We start from the raw sequence: 20,077 nt of genomic DNA on the forward strand, positions 1-20,077 counted from the left end.
CACTGATCCAAATTTAGTCACTGGGGACAGACACCAAAAACAAGGGGAACTACGAACCTGCAGCCTCTGAAAAGGAGACCCCAAACACAGTGAGTTAAGCAAAATGGGAACACAAAGAAACACACAGTAGATGAAGAAGCAAGACAAAAACACACCAGACCTAACAAATGAAGAGGAAATAGGCAGTCTACTGAAAAAGAATTCAGAGAAATGATAGTAAAGATGATCCAAAATCTTGGAAATAGACTGGAGAAAAAATGGGAAACATTTAACAAGGACCGAGAAGAACTAAAGAGCAAACAAAAAGTGATGAACAACACAAAAAATGAAATTAAAAATCCTCTAGAAGGGACCAACAGCAGAATAAGTAAGGCAGAAGAATAGAAAAGTGACTTGGAAGATAAAATAGTGGAAATAAATACTGCAGAGCAGAATAAAGGAAAAAGAATGAAAAGAATTGAAGACAGTCTCAGAGACCTCTGGGACAAAAGTAAACACACCAACATTCGAATTATAGGGGTCCCAGAAGAAGAAGAGAAAAAGAAAGGGACTGAGAAAATATTTGAAGAGATTATAGTGGAAAACTTCCATAATATGGGAAAGGAAATAGTTAAACAAGTCCAGAAAGCACAGAGAGTCGCATACAGGTCAAATCCAAGGTGAAACACACCAAGACACATATTAATCAAACTATCAAAAATTAAATAAAAAGAAAAAATATTAAAAGCAGCAAGGGAAAAACAACAAATAATACACAGGGAATTCCCATAAGGTTAACAGCTAATCTTTCAGCAGAAACTCTGCAAGCCAGAAAGGAGTGGCTGGACATATTTACAGTGATGAAGGAAAAAACCCTACAACCAAGATTACTGTATCCAGTAAGGATCTCATTCAGATTTGACAGAGAAATTAAAAACTTTACAGGCAAACAAAAGATAAGAGAATTCAGCACCACCAAACCAGCTTTACAACACATGCTAAAGGAACTTCTCTAGGCAGGAAACACAAAGGAAGAAAAAGATCTACAATAACAAACCCAAAACAATGAAGAAAATGGTAAAAGGTACATACATATCAATAATTACCTTAAAGGTAAATGGATTAAATGCTCCAACCAAAAGACATAGACTGGCTGAATGGATACAAAAACAAAACCTGTATATATGCTGGCTACAAGAGACCCACATCAGACCTAGGGACACATACAGACTGAAATTCAGGGGATGGAAAAAGATATTCCGTGCAAATGGAAATCAAAAGAAAGCTGAAGTAGCAATTCTCATATCAGACAAAATAGACTTTAAAACAAAAAGTATTACAAGTGACAAAGAAGGACACTACATAATGATCATGGGAACAATCAAAGAAGAAGATATAACAATTGTAAATATTTACGCACCCAACATAGGAGCACCTCAATACATAAGGCAAATATTAACAGCCATAAAAGGGGAAATCAACAGTAACACAATCATAGTAGAGGACTTTAACATCCCACTTTGACCAATGGACAGATCATCCAAAATGAAAATAAATAACAAAACACAAGCTTTAAATGATACGTTAAAAAGATGGACTTAATTGATATTTATAGAACATTCCATTCAAAAACAACAGAATACACTTTCTTCTCAAGTTCTTATGGAAGATTATCCTGGATAGATCATATCTTGGGTCACAAATCAAGCCTTGGTAAATTTAAGAAAATTGAAATCGTATCAAGTATCTTTTCCGACCACAACGCTATGAGACTCGATATCAATCACAGGAGAAGATCTGTAAAAAATACAAACACATGGAGGATAAACAATAAACTACTTGATAACCAAGATATCCCTGAAGAAATCAAAGAAGAAATCAAAAAATACCTAGAAACAAATGACAATGAAAACACGATGACCCAAAACCTATGGGATGCAGAAAAAGCAGTTCTAAGAAGGAAGCTTATAACAATACAATCCTACATTAAAAATGAAGAAACATCTCAAATAAACAGCCTAACTTTACACATAAAGCAATTAGAGAAAGAAGAAGAACAACAACAACAACAAAAAAACAAAGTTAGCAGAAGGAAAGAAATCATAAAGATTAGATCAGAAATAAATGAAAAAGAAATTAAGAAATTGATTTCAAAGATCAATAAAACTAAAAGTTGCTTCTTTGAGAAGATAAACAAAATTGGTAAACCATTAGCCAGGCTCATCAAGAAAAAAAGGGAGAAGACTCAAATCCGTAGAATTAGAAATGAAAAAGGAAAATAACAACTGACACTGCAGAAATACAAAGGATCATGAGAGATTACTACAAGCAACTCTATGTAAATAAAATAAACAACATGGAATAAATGGACAACTTCTTAGAAATGCACAACATTCCAAGACTGAACTAGGAAAAAAATAAAAAATATGAAGAGAAAAATCACAAGCACTCAAATTGAAACTGTAATTAACAATCTTACAACAAACAAAAGCCCAGGACCAGATGGCTTCGCAGACAAATTCTATCAAACATTTAGAGAAGAGCTAACACCTATCCTTCTCAAACTCTTCCAAAATATAACAGAGCGAGGAAGACACCCAAACTCATTCTATGAGGCCACTATCACCCTGAAACCAAAATCAGAGACAGATGTCACAAAGAAAGAAAACTACAAGCCTATATAACTGATGAACATAGAAGCAAAAATCCTCAACAAATTACTAGCAAACAGAATCCAACAGCACATTAAAAGGATCATTCACCATGATTAAGTGGGGTTTATCCCAGGAATGCAAGGATTCTTCAATATATGGGAATCAATCAATGTGATACACCATAATAACATATTGAAGGAGAAAACCCATGTGATTACCTCAATAATGCAGAGAAATAATGCAGAGAAAGCTTTTGACAAAACTCAACACCCATTTATGATACAAACCCTGCAGAAAGTAGGCATAGAGGGAACTTTCCCAAAAATAATAAAGATCATATATGACAAATCCACAGCAAACATCATTCTCAATGGTGAAAAACTGAAACCATTTCCAGTAAGATCAGGAGGAACAAGACAAGGTTGCCCACTCTCACCACTATTATTCAACATAGTTTTGGAAGTTTTAGCCACAGCAATCAGAGAGATAAAAGAAATAAAAGGAATCCAAATTGGAAAAGAAGAAGTACAGCTGTCACTGTTTCCAGATGACATGATACTATACATAGAGATGCCTAAAGATGCTACTAGAAAACTACTAGAGCTAATCAATGAATTTGGTAAAGTAGCAGGATATAAAATTAATGCACAGAAATCTCTTGCATTCCTTTACACTAATGATGAAAAATCTGAAAGTGAAATTAAGAAAACACTCCCATTTACTATTGCAATAAAAAGAATAATATATCTAGGAATAAACCTACCTAAGGAGACAAAAGACCTGTATGCAGAAAATTATAAGACACTGATGAAAGTAAAGATCATACAAATAGATGGAGAATTATATTATATATATATATATATATATATATATATGTTCTTGGACTGGAAAAATCAACATTGTGAAAATGACTATACTACCCAAAGCAATCTACAGATTCAGTGCAATCCCTATCAAACTACCATTGGCATTTTTCACAGAACTAGAACAAAAAATGTTACAATTTGTATGGAAACACAAAAGACCTTGAATAGCCAAAGCGATTTTGAGAGAGAAAAATGGAGCAGGAGGAATCAGGCTCCCTGACTTCAGACTATACTCCAAAGCTATAGTAATCAAGACAGTATGGTACTGGCACAAAAACAGATATATAGATCAATGGAGCAGGGTAGAAAGCCCAGAGATAAACCCATGCACATATGGTCACCTTTTCTTTGATAAAGGAGGCAAGAATATACAGTGGAGAAAAGACCGTCCCTTCAGTAAGTGCTGTTGGGAAAACTGGGCAGCTACATGTAAAAGAATGAAATTAGAACAGTCCCTAACACCATACACAAAAATGAACTCAAAATAGATTAAAGATCTAAATGTAAGGCCAGACACTATAAAATTCTTTCAGGAAAACACAGGCAGAACACTGACATAAATCACAGCAAGATCCTTTTTGACCCACCTCCTAGAGAAATGGGAATATAAACAAAAATAAACTAATGGGAGCTAATGAAACTTAAAAGCTTTTGCACAGCAAAGGAAACCATAAACAAGACTAAATTACAACCCTCAGAATGGGAGAAAATATTTGCAAATGAAGCCACTGACATTGGATTAATCTCCAAAATTTACAGGCAGTTCATGCAGCTCAATAACAAAGAAACAAAGAACCCAATCCAATAATGGGCAGAAGACCTAAAAGACATTTCTCCATAGAAGATATACAGATTGCCAACAAACACATGAAAGCATGCTCAACATCATTAATCATTAGAGCAATGCAAATCAAAACTACAATGAGATATCATCTCACACCGGTCAGAATGGCCATCATCAAAAAATCTACAAACAATAAACGCTGGAGAGGGTGTGGAGAAAAGGGAACCCTTTTGCACTGTTGATGGGAATATAAATTGATACAGCCACTATGGAGAACGGTATGGAGGTTCCTTAAAAATCTAAAAATTGAAGTACCATACAACCCAGCAATCCCACTACTTGGCCTATACTCTGAGAAAACCATAATTCAAAAAGAGTCATGTACCAAAATGTTCATTACAGCTCTATTTACAATAACCAGGACATGGAAGCAACCTAAGTGTCCATCAACAGATGAATGGATAAAGAAGATGTGGCACATATGTACAATGGAATATTACTCAGCCATAAACAGAAATGAAATTGAGTTATTTGTAGTGAGGTGGATGGACCTAGAGTGTGTCATACAAAGTGAAGTAAGTCAGAGAGAAAAACAATACTGTATGCTAAGACATATATATATGGAATCTAAAAAGGAAAAAAATGTTCATGAAGAATCTAGGGGCAACATGGGAATAAAGACACAGACCTACTAGAAACTGGACTTGAGGATACGGGCAGTGGGAAGGGTAAGCTGGGATAAAGTGAGAGAGTGGTATGTACATATATACACTACCAAACGTAAAATATATATCTAGTGGGAAGCAGCCGCATAGCACAGGGAAATCAGTTTGGTGCTTTGTGACCATGTAGAGGGTTGGGATAGGGAGGGTGGGAGGGGGGGAGATGCAAGAGGGAAGAGATATGGGGACATATGTATTTGAACTGATTTACTTTGTTATAAAGCAGAAATTAACACACCATTGTAAAGCAATTATATTCCAATAAAGATTTTTTTTAAAAGACATATAAACAGTGATCTTGAGAGATGAGAAACAAATGACATAAGCCTTGCTGTTGCCTCAGGTTACTGCATTGAAAGAGTTTCTAGACCATGATGTAGGGTAAATGTGCACAGTGGAGCCTAACACTTAGTACAAAATTTATCTAAATATGGATCATAGATCTAAATGTGAAATGTAAAGCTATAAAAGTTAGAGTAAAATATTAAGAGAATATATTCACCATCTGGGGTTATCCAAATAGTTTTTAGACATGACACCAAATATATGATTCATAAAAGAAAACATAGTAAATTGGATTTCATAAAAATTAAAAATTTTTCGTCTGTGAAAGTCACTGCTAGAGAATAAAAAAACAAGTAAAACCCTGGAGCACACTGAGCAAAAGGGGAATATAGTTGGAAAACATATATTCAAAATAGGATTTGCATTCTAAAACTATAAACAATTATCAAAAATCAACAAGAAGAAAACAAATGACTCAACTAAAAATGCACAGACATTTTACCAAAGATAACAGAGATGACAAATAAATACATAAAAATCTATTCAGCTTCAGTAACCAAAAAGGAAATCCAAATTGAAATTCTGATTTGATACCACTATGCACTTATTAATTATTTTAGTAAATTGAATCCAACAATATACTGAAAGGATAATACATCATGACCTAGTGAAATATATCACTGTAAGATTGCTTACACATTTGAAAATCAATCAATGTAACTAATGATATTAACAAATAAAATAGAAAACATATGGTTATCTCAATAGACACAGAAAAATAATTGACAAAATCCATTACCTACTGCTAATAAAAATTCTCATAGACTAGGAATGGAAGTTAACATCCTTCACTTGCTAACAGGCATCATACTTAATAGATTGAAAGTTTTCTCTCTAAGATTGGGAAAAAGACAAGAATATCTTTTCTCCTCACTTTTCTTCAAACTGTGCTACACGTTCTACCCAAGTAAATATAGAAATTGAGTGGGAGAGAAGCATCAAAATTGGAAAGGAAAAGTAAAACCATATTAATTTGCCTGTGGCATGATTATCGATATAGAAAATTTAATGGAACCTTCAGGAAAACCAGTAGATCTCATAAGTAAATTTACAAAGGTTGTAGGATAAAAGATCTATAGAAAAACAGAATCAATTATATTTCCATATACTAGCAATGAACAATCAGAAAGTAGAGCTAAAAAAATAAAAATCAAATCATAGACCAGTAGAAAATATTTTGCAAATAATATATATAATAAAGGATAAATCCTTGGCAAAAATGTAGAGATGTGGAAAAACTAAAACACTCATACACTGTTGGTAGAAATGTTAAATAGCATAATCAATTTGGAAAACAAAGTCCTTCAGAAAGGCAATTACATAAAGGCTAATCATATACCTAACATATGATTCAGTCATTCCACTCCTTGGATTAGGCAAAGAAAAGCAAATGCATTTGTATATACAACAGCTTGCACAACAAATGTTCATAGCAGCTTTATTTGTATCAGCACAAAATGAAAACAGCCCAAATGACTGTCAACAGTTGAATGGATAAATATGCTTGGTGTATACTGATAGTGGAATACTATATGACAATAAAAAGAATGAACTGTTGACATATGCAACAACATGGATGAATCTCACAATAAATATGCTAAGTCGGAGAAGCTGGGCAAAACAAGGAATGTGCTGTATGATCCCTAATATATAAACTTCTAGAAAATACAACCTAATCTATTAGCTTCACAAAGTAAACTAGTAGTTGCCCAGTAAACTAGTAGTAAACTTCTAGAAAATACAACCTAATCTATTAGCTTCACAAAGTAAACTAGTAGTTGCCCAGTAGTTTAAACGTTATCATAAATGATAACGTTTATGATACTGCTTAATTATCTACAAAAATGGCAAAAAAACCTACAAAAATAAAACCAAACAAACACCTCACAGTGTTGCTTCAGGATTTAATAGAATAATGTATATAACAATCATTTATACAAAGTATCGTGGGGGAAGGGCTGGCTGAATCAAAACTTTGACTGCTTTATAAGTGCCAGAACCTATGATTGCTAACACACTAAATAATTAATTTGATTTAATCATATTAAAACCAAAGTAAATAGATTCGTATCAGTTCAATGGTGCCACAGATGCTGCCATTCAGACACAGTTTAAGAATGAATTTGAATTAGCCTCTAAAAGGTTAATAAATACAACCTCCATAAGTGTCTAATTCATTACCATAGTGTGGAGTGACTTGTTTATTTACACATACAAGTGTGATTTTTTTTCCTTTAGAAGTATATGATTCTTTTTTTTTATTTAACATATTTATTGGAGAGTATATGATTCTTGGATATTGCAGGAAGAAGACATTTGCCACATCAGCAGCACAGGCAATCACAGTCAGCAAGTACCTAAAGTTACCGTATTTTCCTCGTTCAACTCATATTACAATATGATGAGGTCATTTAAAAAGTAATAAATTCAAAGTGAGAGATATTTTATAGTAGATATAGTAACTACAGTTTGGGGGATTAAAAATATGCTGCAATCCATAAGACCATCTCTGTAGTGTTGTATGTTCTTTTTTTAACATTGTATTAGTCCAAGATGTACAACATAATCATTTGATATTTGTGTATATTGTGAAATGATTACCACAATAAGTTTAGTTAACATCCTTCACTGCATATAGTTACATTTTTTTCTTGTAATGATAACTTTTAAGATCAAATCTCATTAAGTATACTTCAATAAAAAATAAAAAATTTTAAAAAGACAAAAGAATGATCTATTCTCTTGTCAACTTTCAAATACAATACAGTATTATTAACTTTAGTCATCATGCTGTACTTTACATCCCCAGAACTTATTACTAGTAGTTTTTATTTTTTGACCACCTTTGCCCATGTCCCACCACACCCATAGTGGTGTACATTCTGATGCCACAGAGACACTATACCACATCCATGATCACAGGTAATTCTTACAACCCAGTACGGCTGTAAGATGAGCTTCAAACTTCCCTTCATTCTGAATATTTATGTTCCCAAAGCTTGAGATTACCCAGTGGAGAGGACTAAGAATGAAGCTTCTGAGTAGGATAGAAAAGGGTGGGCCAAATTTATATTTAGGGTCTTATCAATGAGGGCAAGAGGGGCATGACAAAGGAAAGATGTAGGCAGAAGTTTAATGTCATTCTACAGGATCAGGTTTAAAACTGGCTGACTAATCTCAGTCTACTCGGATGAGAGCTGATGAATTAGCCTCAGTCTTGGGCTAATTTCCATCTTCAATGTGAAGGCCCAAGTGTGAGTGCAGGCTCTGCCCTCTACTATTTTTATGCCAGGTCACTTAATTACCCTGAGCCTTAATTTTTTAATTTGGTAATTTAAGAATAATTTGTGTTTGGTCAACTCACTGGATTGATATGATATATACTGATCACATTAGCTTAGCATGGTCCAACCAGGACTTATAAGTTCTTCTGAATTGAAATAGAATAATGACAACACAAGATAAATTGCTATTAAATTATTGTTCTTGAAGGAAAAGCAAGCTATGATGTAAACTAAAAAGGTATACTGCTTAATAATGTGAGAAAAAGTAAACTTACTTTAACTGAAAAATGAAGAATAGCCTCTTAAGAGGATAAGGAAGGACCACTTAAGGAAATAGTTTAAGAGTTTATAACTTATTGAGTTAAAGACAAAATAAATACTAAACCCTGTTTTGGCAGAATCATGTATTAGGTTTCTTGAATGCCTACTGTGTAAAATAGTCATAGGCCCTACACTCAAAAGAGTATCTGAGTGGCTGTACTAGCAAAGGACAATGAATTACAACAGAGACACAAAATTATTCCATATCCTTGCAAAAGGCCCACTAGGACTGTGTAGCTGATCTGTTTTAACAGCAGACATCTTCCCCTGAATCTTGCACATGCAACTGTGTATCGTGTATAAAAAAAATGACTGTTCATGACATCAGTTCCTGCCATCTCCCTTAGTTTTAAGCTAAGATTTTTATGTTTTTATTGTGGTAAAATACACATACCATAAAATTTACTGTTTTTAACCTTTTGAAAATATATATTTCATTGACATTTAGTATATTCACAGTTTTGTGCAACCATTTCTGCTACCTTGTTCCAGAACATTATAATCACCCCCAAAGTTAACTCCCTACTCAATAAGCAGCCAATCCCCATTCTTTTCTTCCCTCAGACCCTGGTAAGCACTAATCTGTTTTCTGTCTCTACGGATTTGCATATTCTGGACATGTCATGTAAATAAAATCATACAATCTGTGACCTTTCGCTTAGCTTAATATTTACATTTTCACCCTTGTTTTTGTGGCTGAATAATATTCCATTATGGGTAGGTCACATTGTGTTTATCCATTAATCAACTGAGGGACATTTGCATTGTTTCCATCTCTTGGCTATTGTGTATAATACTGCCATGAACATTTGTGTACAAGTATTTTTTTGACTAAGATGTTATAATTTTATAATGTTAAGGCTTCCCTTCAACTTATAGACTAAGACTAAGATCTTCTTTCAGTGTGATTTTTGGTGTTGTCCAGTTTTTGCATGTCTTTCCAGACTTTTCTCTCACCTCTCCTCCTTTTATGCAGAACCCTCCTCCCAACTCTTATACACAGCCCATGATCAAGGTTGTCACACATCTCAAAGATCAGGCTTTGCCACTGCCCAAAATGTCCTCATCAACCTGTTGAACACTTACTAATTACTAATTTTCTGGCTTTTCAAGAAGCAGTTCAGGCATCACCTCCTGCCAGAAGCCTTTCCAGGTCTCCTTCTTTGCTTGGTCCTGTGCATCTAACCTATGTACTTCAATCAATAGATCGATTACGTTCTACTACAAACATTTATGTGAATATAGGTTTCTCTGCTACACCGTAAGCTCCAGTGTAATATAAATTATGTCTGATACTTCTGTGAATCCCAGCAGAGAGTCTGACCACATAGTGAATAATTCATAAAAGTTTTATAAGTAAATATATTAACTGTGTAAATGAATGAACAGTGAGTGCATTCTATGGAGCAAGAGGAGAAGTGAGTCCTTTATAGTTGCTTAACCTTGTTTTTAAGCAGTATTTGCCTTTTGTCTCTCTTATGCCTCTCTGCCTCAGACAGTCAATTAATCTTTCAAGCTCACTTCCCCAAAAACCATGTAGAAAATGACTAAATCCTAGCGAAGAACAATGGATATGGTCCGGAAAGATAAGGATAACTTATGGCACTTCCATCTTTATCTCCCTATGTACTTTGCTTGCTGATTTTCTAATAGAGACTAAAATAGACTCAGATACAATATTGAAAGAATGTTTTAGTGCCACCCCAACTCTGAGATGCTGGCCATGTGATTTCTAACTACACATTTATTTTGCCTCAATAATTTAAAATGTGCAGTGAAGTAGGTTATAAAAAATTCTTTTTTACTACACAGATTAAAATATATTCAAAATTTATTCAAAAAATCATCAGCTCTTAAAATTACTACCCTAGCAAGGGACAAAACTGTATATTTAATTTCAAGTGAAAAACGCTCAAATGCCCTCATCCAACCATATATGTTTTAGACAGGATAAAGCTCAAGCACACTTCTCAGAAGAAGTGTTCTCAGCTATTCCAGTCTAGTTTAAATGTCCTTTTCTCTGCCTGCATTGCACCTTTCATCTTTCTCTCCTATAACATGCACCACTGTCTTGTAAGCATAGATATACTTGTCTCTGTCCTCCAATAAATCATAAGTTTTATGATAGCAGAAGCCATGTTTTATCTACAGTGATTAGTACACTGCCCTGTATATTGCAGGCGCTCTGTAAATGTTTGTTGAATGAATGTCACTTACATTTAATCAAGTTTGATAAATAACTGATATTACTAGACAACAGTGAACCAAATCAGTTAGAAATGAACACTGAATTTAATCCACCTTGCAGAATAATAATTCAGAAGTCCAGAAAGACATTTTTCCATTAAAATATAGCATGAAATAAGGTTTTAATTGCCATTACCACAGCTGAGGCTGGGGTTTGAGGAAGTCTGGCTTTTGTAGAAGTACGTATAGAATCCCATGGAGAGGAATCTCTACCACCTTCCAGATGTTTTTGAAATGACTCTTGTCATAAAATCACTTCTCACTGTTAAATAATAATTTTAACTTTTAAATAACAGGAAATATCTTTCTATTTTTTTGTATTTTTACAGTAGTTTGGAATCAAAATATTTACTGTAATCAAAAACTGACAGGATCACAAATAAGAATATTTTTCAAGTCATGCCTTTCAAGTCAGAAGATCTTCAAGAATAAGTGAAGAAAATAAGTCTAACTGTTGCATAATTTGAATAGCCTATTTCATATACTTTACATATTATATAAACCAGAAAGGTAGTCACTTAATGGATGATGATAGTTAATAATACCTTGGATTTCAATAGGACTTTTCTTGTCCATAGAGTTCAGGGTAATTTTGTATGTTGCCATCTGTTTCAAAAGTGTCTCTGAGTAATTGAAACAGAAAAACATTATTACTTTCCTCCATCTTAAACCCTCATTGCCCCTGTGCATATCTCAATCACTGCATTTTCTACATTATGATGAAAGTATCCATTTATATATCAGTTTCTTTCACTAGACTGAAAAATCCCCCAGGATAGAAATGGTGTGTATTCATCTCTCTCTATTCCAGTACTTTGGACATTAACTGGCCCATATTTTTACAAAGGGTCTGAAAAAGTATCAGTAGCAGAGCCAATATTAGAATCCACTGACTCAAGTGATCTTCACAGATATTCAAAATAACTGTTTATAAGCTAGAATGCACCCCTTAGGAGCCATTTCTGTTTTGATGCATTTTAGGCTTGTTTATTTTCCAAGTGGCATGCCCTCTCAATAAGTGTTGCTGAAATCATGACATAGAAAGATTTGTTAAATTGTTTTTTTCAGAAGAAATGACATATGAAGATTGTCATATTGTTCCAAAGATTATCAATGGTTAATTTCTCAGTGGAACTGATAGCATGTATGAATAAAGTGACCTGCATAGTAGAATTTGAGTTGTACATCTTCAAAAGGTATCTTTTTTCAAATACTTTCCCACTTGGAACCATTGTACTCTTGGATTTATCACCCTGTCATGGTTGGTTATCAGTTATTTATCAGATTATTTCCTCATTGAGGGAATGAGTCACATAGTAGGTACATTTTGATGGGGAAGAGGGAATTGAGGAGAGAATACATGAAAGAGGGTAACTGCAGATTAATCACTTATGTGGGGAACATGAAGAGGAGGAGGAGGAGAACTGAATCACAGACACACCAAAAATGAGAATAACTCATTAGGTTTAACCATAGAGATTCAATATGTCAGAAGCAACTATGACAATAGATTTCAATGGGATAAAAATTACATTAATATTAGTTAGAATCCAATTGTTTCTCTAATCTTAGTGGTTCACTGTTAAATTTTACTGCAGTATTATTTGAGGAAAGAGAAGGTTGTCAAATCATTACCTCCAGTTTGATAGAATCTTCTGATTGGTCATACATTTTAAATTTGCATCATAATACTTTTTATAATTTATTTATAAATTTATAAAATCAACCAAAAAGATATCAAACTCAATTACAGTAACTGCATTAATTTCCAGTAAATGAAATTTTTAAAGTATTAAATAGAAGCTTTTATAAACCTGCCATAGTCATAAGGAGAGCACTTATTTAATGATTCTCAGATATGGGAGCAAAAAGAAGAGAAGTTATTTTCAATTTGTCTCCAGTAAGTTGGCTGTCAGTGGAACAAATAAACATGAAATAGGTAGAACAACTTATAGGGGAAAAAATGCACTACTGAAAGTTCCATTGATATTTTCATCATAAACTCCAATTTGGGAGGCTTTTTCTTAGTCATCTTACATGTCATGAAACAAACGTTGTCATAGAAACAAAAGGACCCAACAAGGTTATTTTCTATTGTTTCCTTATCCATGAAAAGCTGTCAGTATTATAACTCATTTTTGTGAAAACAAACCTTCTAAGTTTGGCGCAAATTACTTCTTTGTGTTCTTTCCTCTTTTGAGAGTTATTCTCAAATAAGGAAAGATCTAAAATTCTATGTATTTCTCAGACTTGCAGTATGAATTTGATTTTATTGAAGTACATACTATTTATACATTAACTTCAAAAGAATATGATGCTAAGGTGTTTGCTAATTCTCAAAACCCCATAATTGTATATCTTTAGCTTTATCCTTAATGTAATATTTCATGTTTATATAGTATTCCAATTTTATTTATTTCACCTATTTTCACTTCAGACATTCAGATATGCTAATGAAGCAAGTCACTGACTTCATATAAATCATCTTTGGTTTCTCGTAAAAGGTTTTAGTTGTATCTAATTCCCCATCTTAAGAAGGCCTGTCACAAAATTCAATTTCACATTTAAATTCAGTATATGTACTCATCCACTCCATGTGATGAGGATTATATCACTTTGCTTCTTCTCTTAAGGACCTACAGCTTCACACATGTGAACATTTTGGCTAGTAGTGCATGAAGATATACACATAGGTGACCAAAGAAAGGAGAGGTTAGCATAGGCATGAGTGGTCATGAATGTTTCATAGAGTAGGACAGACTTCTTCAGGGCCTGGAAGGACAGGTAGAATTTCAGTAATAAAAAGAAGGGAGATAAAAGTTACTGTTCTTATAGTCCATAATGTTCTACATTGCTTAGCTCCTGCTATCCTCTTGCAGGAGATCCAACTACTACCTCAGAGCAGAACCTGTTAACATGCTGACCCTGGAACCAAGAGTGCTGTTCTTACTCTTTCACCTGGTGAACTCATTGCATAACTTTACATGTTATTTCCTCAATCAAGACTTCCCTTGAGAGTACCGGTTCCAAAACTTAAACAAGGTGCCTCTGTTATATTCTCATCACATGCCTTATTTTTCCTTAATAACACATAATACACATTATCATTATACATTCATTCATGTGATAATGTGAATACCACATACTCTTACTCAACTGAACCCTCCATGAGATCAAGGACTGTACCTGTTATACACACCTGTGTTCTTTATTCTTAGCATCCAGAACAATGTTTGGGATATTGGAAGCATTCAGTATATTTTGATCGAATAAGTGGGAAAAAACCAGAGATTTAAAGAGTGCAGCAATAGACAATTGCAATGTTGTATTACCCTACAGAAGAAAGACAGACCCTGGAGTTTGTATCTAGGCTGGTGATGACATAAGTCCTTGCTCTGTGATGTGCTGACTGTGTAACAGTGTTGATTCTTTTTGAGCTTCTGTTTCCTCATAGGTAAAATGGACAGGGTAACCCTATCTCGTAGGTGTGTTTTAAGTATTGAATGAATTAATGGATGCAAAATGCCTACTACATTGCTTAGCATTCAATAAATATTTCTGATATGTAATATACAAAATAAGTGATGTGCTTCCAAACTTAATAATAATACTTTGAAATAGCTAAACTTAAAATGCAAACTAATACACTCAAATGACTTATTAGGCATTTATTTTTCATGCAAACTTTAGTTTCCCCAAATTATTTGTAATATCCTGTAAATTAATCTAATAAACATGAACTTTCACTAGACTGTTTCTTCTTTTTGCCAAACTATGTGATGTGCTTACATGATATACTTTTCAATTTTAAAATCTGGAAAAAGATACAGATAACAGTTAAACCTAGGTCTCAGAATCCTGGATTGTCTGTTCCTCTAGTATGTGATAGAGGAAATGTCAAGGACCAGTAAAAACTGTGTTTCTGTGTGTGTGTGTGTGTGTGTGTGTGTGTGTGTGTGTGTGTGTGTGAAAGAGAGACAGAGAAAGAGAGGGAGAGAGAGTTTCTAAAGAGACTCAGAGAAGTCTCTTGAGAAAGTCTAAAACTGAATGATAGGATCAAGTCAATCATTCATGAGATCTATAGCTCATGATTCTTAAATAAGGCACATTGTTACAATATTGTCTATGACAATTCCTGCCCCTTAACATATTAAGGAGATATCCAAAACCCCTAAGTTGGGTCTACTTTTTAATAAAAGATACTATTTTCAAATAAAACAATAATTACTGTCTTGGATTTTTTATGAAATTTAATGAGGGAGAATAATACCCGTTTAAATAACCTAATTTTCTTAGTCACTTTTAGTCAGTGAAAATGCATCATACATATCTTGTTCAGAATAAATGTACAAGAAATCTTTCATTTTTTAGCAATATTTCAGTAAACAGAATAAATGTAAAACCAGTGAGGAGATATATGTTAAATTGGTACTTTATAGAAACTACTTATATATCAGGAGAATGTTACAAGTTTGAAAATATTTACCCACATTTATTTTATGGAGAATTCTCATTCAAATCCACAGGTACTCTTGGATCTTAAATTAGTTCTAAGATGAATAGAAAATACTTCTATCAATTTAAAATAGTTATTGTCTAAATTCCTGTTCTGGCAGCTTCTTGATAGAAATATTATTTTCCCCTATTTAGAGCAGAAGTGACTGCTATGCTTATGGAGTATCTTGCATTGTAAACCTTTGACCTATCTCAATTGTGGCCTCTTTTTTTTTTTTTTTTTTGAGAAAATAACTCCCATTGCAAAGCCTAATCAAATCTTCAATTTCTCTTTCACTCACACTTCTCCCTCATTAAAAATTGTATCACCTCCAACTTTGGTTTATCACAGGATTATTTTTTAATTTTCTTTTTAAACCCAAAGAATCTGTGCTGTTAAAAAAGTAATGGAAACTTAAGTTGAAAAACTTTGATATGTAAAACAAATAGTAGTTCCACAAAGTGAATAATAATGCAGTAATTCTATATTATCATAAATCATAAATGAAACAATGACTCAAGTTAGTTTGGAGATGGAGCCCAAATGCAGTTCTTTTTTTTACATATTATTATTTTATCCTATTCATTCAGACTGAGGTAAACCTAAGGCAAAATACCTCCACCATAGGTGGCAATATTGATAGAGTGCTCGTTATCTGATTCAATCATTAACTAAACTCAGGTAAAACACCCAAGTATAGTGTGAAAATGGAAATATTTTGAAGTTGACAAGGAGAAAATAAGAAATAAGATTTATCAAAAATTCATACAGAAAAAACAAATTTTCTAAATATTGTAATATCACACATATATCTAAAACTTAATTATGCTTGAGAAATATCTGGAAATTTCAGCAAGCTCTATGAATTAAGTATAGATTATAATTATAAAATCTATTCTATTGCTTCCTGGGCAGTATATTTTCTGTTATTATCTTTATAAAGAAAAAAAAATTTTCATTCCAGGTCTGAAATTCCAGGGTGTACACTTTCAATGAAAATTTAGTATCTATTCATGTTACAAAGTTTTAATTTTTAGATACTAAGCTAGTAAATCTCTCCATGTCTAATTTACTTTGACAGATTAATCTTGGCATCCATTTTTTGAAAAAAGAGCACTGTTAAAACTACCAGATATATTTCAAAGCTACGAAGAAGTGTAAATTGATTCTGTCTTGCTTACCCTAATTAAGACTGAGGAGGGTCAGGGAATGATAAGAAAAGAAAATGGCAAATGCATTTTAATTATTACAAAAGACATATGACAGAATTTATTGAGAATCCAATGGCATAAAACTATTTATGAAGTATTCCCTAAGCCATCATTTTCAAACATAAATGCAATTGTTCAAGCTGTTAATTGCTGGCCTCCTTCCTAAGGTTGAGCTAATAAAGAATTTGTTTTATTTTGTTTTTTTATTCAGGACTTCCATTCAGGAAAGGCATGGAACTGTAGGCTCTGCTCTATTTTGGGGACCCTGCCATACCTCTGCATTGTTTGCATCTAGACAAGGAAGAAATTCTCCAAGCCAACTGTGTCCCTGTAAATGAATCAAGTAGAAAGTGGATTTTTCCTCATTTGTCAAGAGTTTATTGCATCAATCCTAAAAGTGTTTTTTTGTCTGATTTAAGTAGGAAAAATTTTGATTACCAAGATCCAAAACGGACAAACTGACAAAGAACTAAATTCCACTATTTTCAGAAAATATATATTTTACCATACACAACCCTATGAATCAATAAAATACTAACTATTTAAAAATAGAGATGTTAGAAGTCAAAGATTGGAACACTGTAAACTAAGCCACATAAAATATAGAGAATTTACAACCAAAAATTAACTATATCTACAAAAACTTAAATCTCTTTAAAATATTACTAAGGAAAACAGATTTGAATAAAGTCCAGGGTAAGAAAACTAAATAATTAAAACTTGACTGTTCTTCCCAACTTAATTTATAAACACAACTTTGTTAATTATCCTAGTGTTTTTTTCCTTTTTCTAATTAAAAAATCTTAGAATGGCCAGAAATATTATTCCTATAATTGTGAGTAAGAATTCCTTGCCCTTTCAGCTAAACTATATTGTAAAGTTACAAAAACAAAAGCAAACATATCAAACAATAAAATTTCAAAAATAAAAAAGTTACAAAATACCTTTAATAATATGGATGAATTTCTGATTTCTGGGTATGAAATAAACTATTTTAAGTATATCATGATGGAATATAAAATAGTTGTGAATGGAAGATAACAACAATGTGAAATATTGACCAGCTTGGCAACATATATAATTTTTAATCTCTTTAAAAATAAATAAATAAAATTAAAGGCAAATGAAATATGGTCATGTATGTTTTAGTTAGTATACATGTTAATTAATGTGCAAAATATATACCAAACAACACCAAAGACTTTTTTCAAATCGTTAAAAATTTATGAATACTCAAAAGAAGAATTGTCATTGTGCATCAGTATTTAACACATGGAAAAATACAAATAGCCAGTTAAGTTGTAAAACATTCAGCCTCACTAGTAATCCAAGAAAATTCATCATCGTCATAATGAGGTTTTATTTTTTTATCAATTTGGCAAAGATTAAAAATTTAATATCCAGTTTCTGTAAGAATTAGAGGAAATTAGCACTCTATATAAGGCTGATAAGAATATAAACTTGGTGGACAATGTGTAATAATATATCTTTGTTTCTATCCCTATTTTTATCTATGGATAGATATTTAGGGGTCTTAAAATTGCTCATACTCTTTGACCCAATATTTCTACTTTTTGGAATTAAGCTGTAGTAGGAAATAACCAGAGATATAAATAAAGAATTATGGAAAAAGAACTCATCACAATGTTGTAAAACACCAAAAATTAAAGTCAACCTAAATGTCCAATACTTGCATCATAATTTATGATATTTCTATACAAATAAATATCCATTAAATAATAATTTCAAATAAAGATAAGAATTCCAAACAGGATAAATTGTCCATTCTACTATGTTATATAACAATTTTAAGATATTGTGTTTTAAATATACTATGATAATAATTTTATAAGCATTATAAAATAAAAATACCAAGAAACTATATCCATTTCTGAATAATAATCATTGTCGAAAAGCTTATGTGTGATTTTTATTTTCTTCTTTGTACTTTTATGCAATTAAAATTCAGAGATTATCAGATTGGATAAAAGCCTTTTCTATAAGAAACTCAAAGATCACATTAACAGGTCTCAATACTTATTTAAACCTATAATAATCGAGACAGTGTGGTATTAACATAAGGAGAGACATATGGATCATTGGAAAAGAAGAGAGAAACCAGGAATAGACTCATAACATACATAGTTACCTGACTTTCAATAATGATTCTAGGGTAATTCATTAAGAAAATGATTGCTTTGTTAAATAAACAACACCAGAACAATTTTGCATATGTGTGTCAAAAAATAATAATTTTACCCATACCTCCTACAAAAAAAAATTGAGTTTTAATTGGATTATATCCCTAATGTAAGATAAAACTATAAAATTACCACAAGAAAACATAGGAGAGAAACTTTGTGAAACTTTAGCTTTGCAAACTTTGTACAACTTAGTTTAAGTAAAAATTTTTTGGACAGAAATATATGATACATAAAATTTAACAATTGATAATATTGGACAAAAAAATGAAAAACCTTGTTTTCAGAATGACAGACTTCAGAAAAGAAATGACAAGCTGGAGAACTGGTGAAATTATTTCAAATGCCTTGTATCCAGAAACATTTTATATAAAGAACTCTTGCAACTCAATTATGAGAAAAGAATTCACAAAAATTGGGAAAATTTTTAAACAGATTCTTCACACAGAAACATACACGAAGGATGGAAAATTAGCACATGAAAGATGTTCAAATTCTAAGTCATTAGAGGAATACATAAAGCCACATTGAGATACCTCTACAACTGGCTAAATGAAAAAGACTGACAACATCAATTGCTGGTAAGGAGGTGCAGCAACTAGAATTCTCATACATTGCTAATGGGAATGCACTCTAGAGAAGCTTGCCAGATTCTTATGAAATTAAACATACACTTACATGACTTAGAAATGCTACTTCTAAGTATCAGAAAAAAATGAAAACATATGCAATACCTTTACAGTTGACTCTTGAAGAACACAGGTTTGAACGGAGTTTCTCCACTTATAAATGAATTTTTTTCGATAGTAAATACTATAGTACTACATGATTCAAGGTTGTTTGGATCCAAGAATACAGAAACTTGGATAGGAGGGCCGACTATAAATTGAACATGGATTTTCCACTGGGCAGAGGGTCAGCACCTCTAATCGCAGCAGTGTTCAAGGGTCAATTGTACTTGAATATTC

The sequence above is a fragment of the Pseudorca crassidens genome, chromosome 9 (genome assembly GCF_039906515.1).
Source record: "Pseudorca crassidens isolate mPseCra1 chromosome 9, mPseCra1.hap1, whole genome shotgun sequence".
NCBI lineage: Eukaryota > Metazoa > Chordata > Mammalia > Artiodactyla > Delphinidae > Pseudorca > Pseudorca crassidens.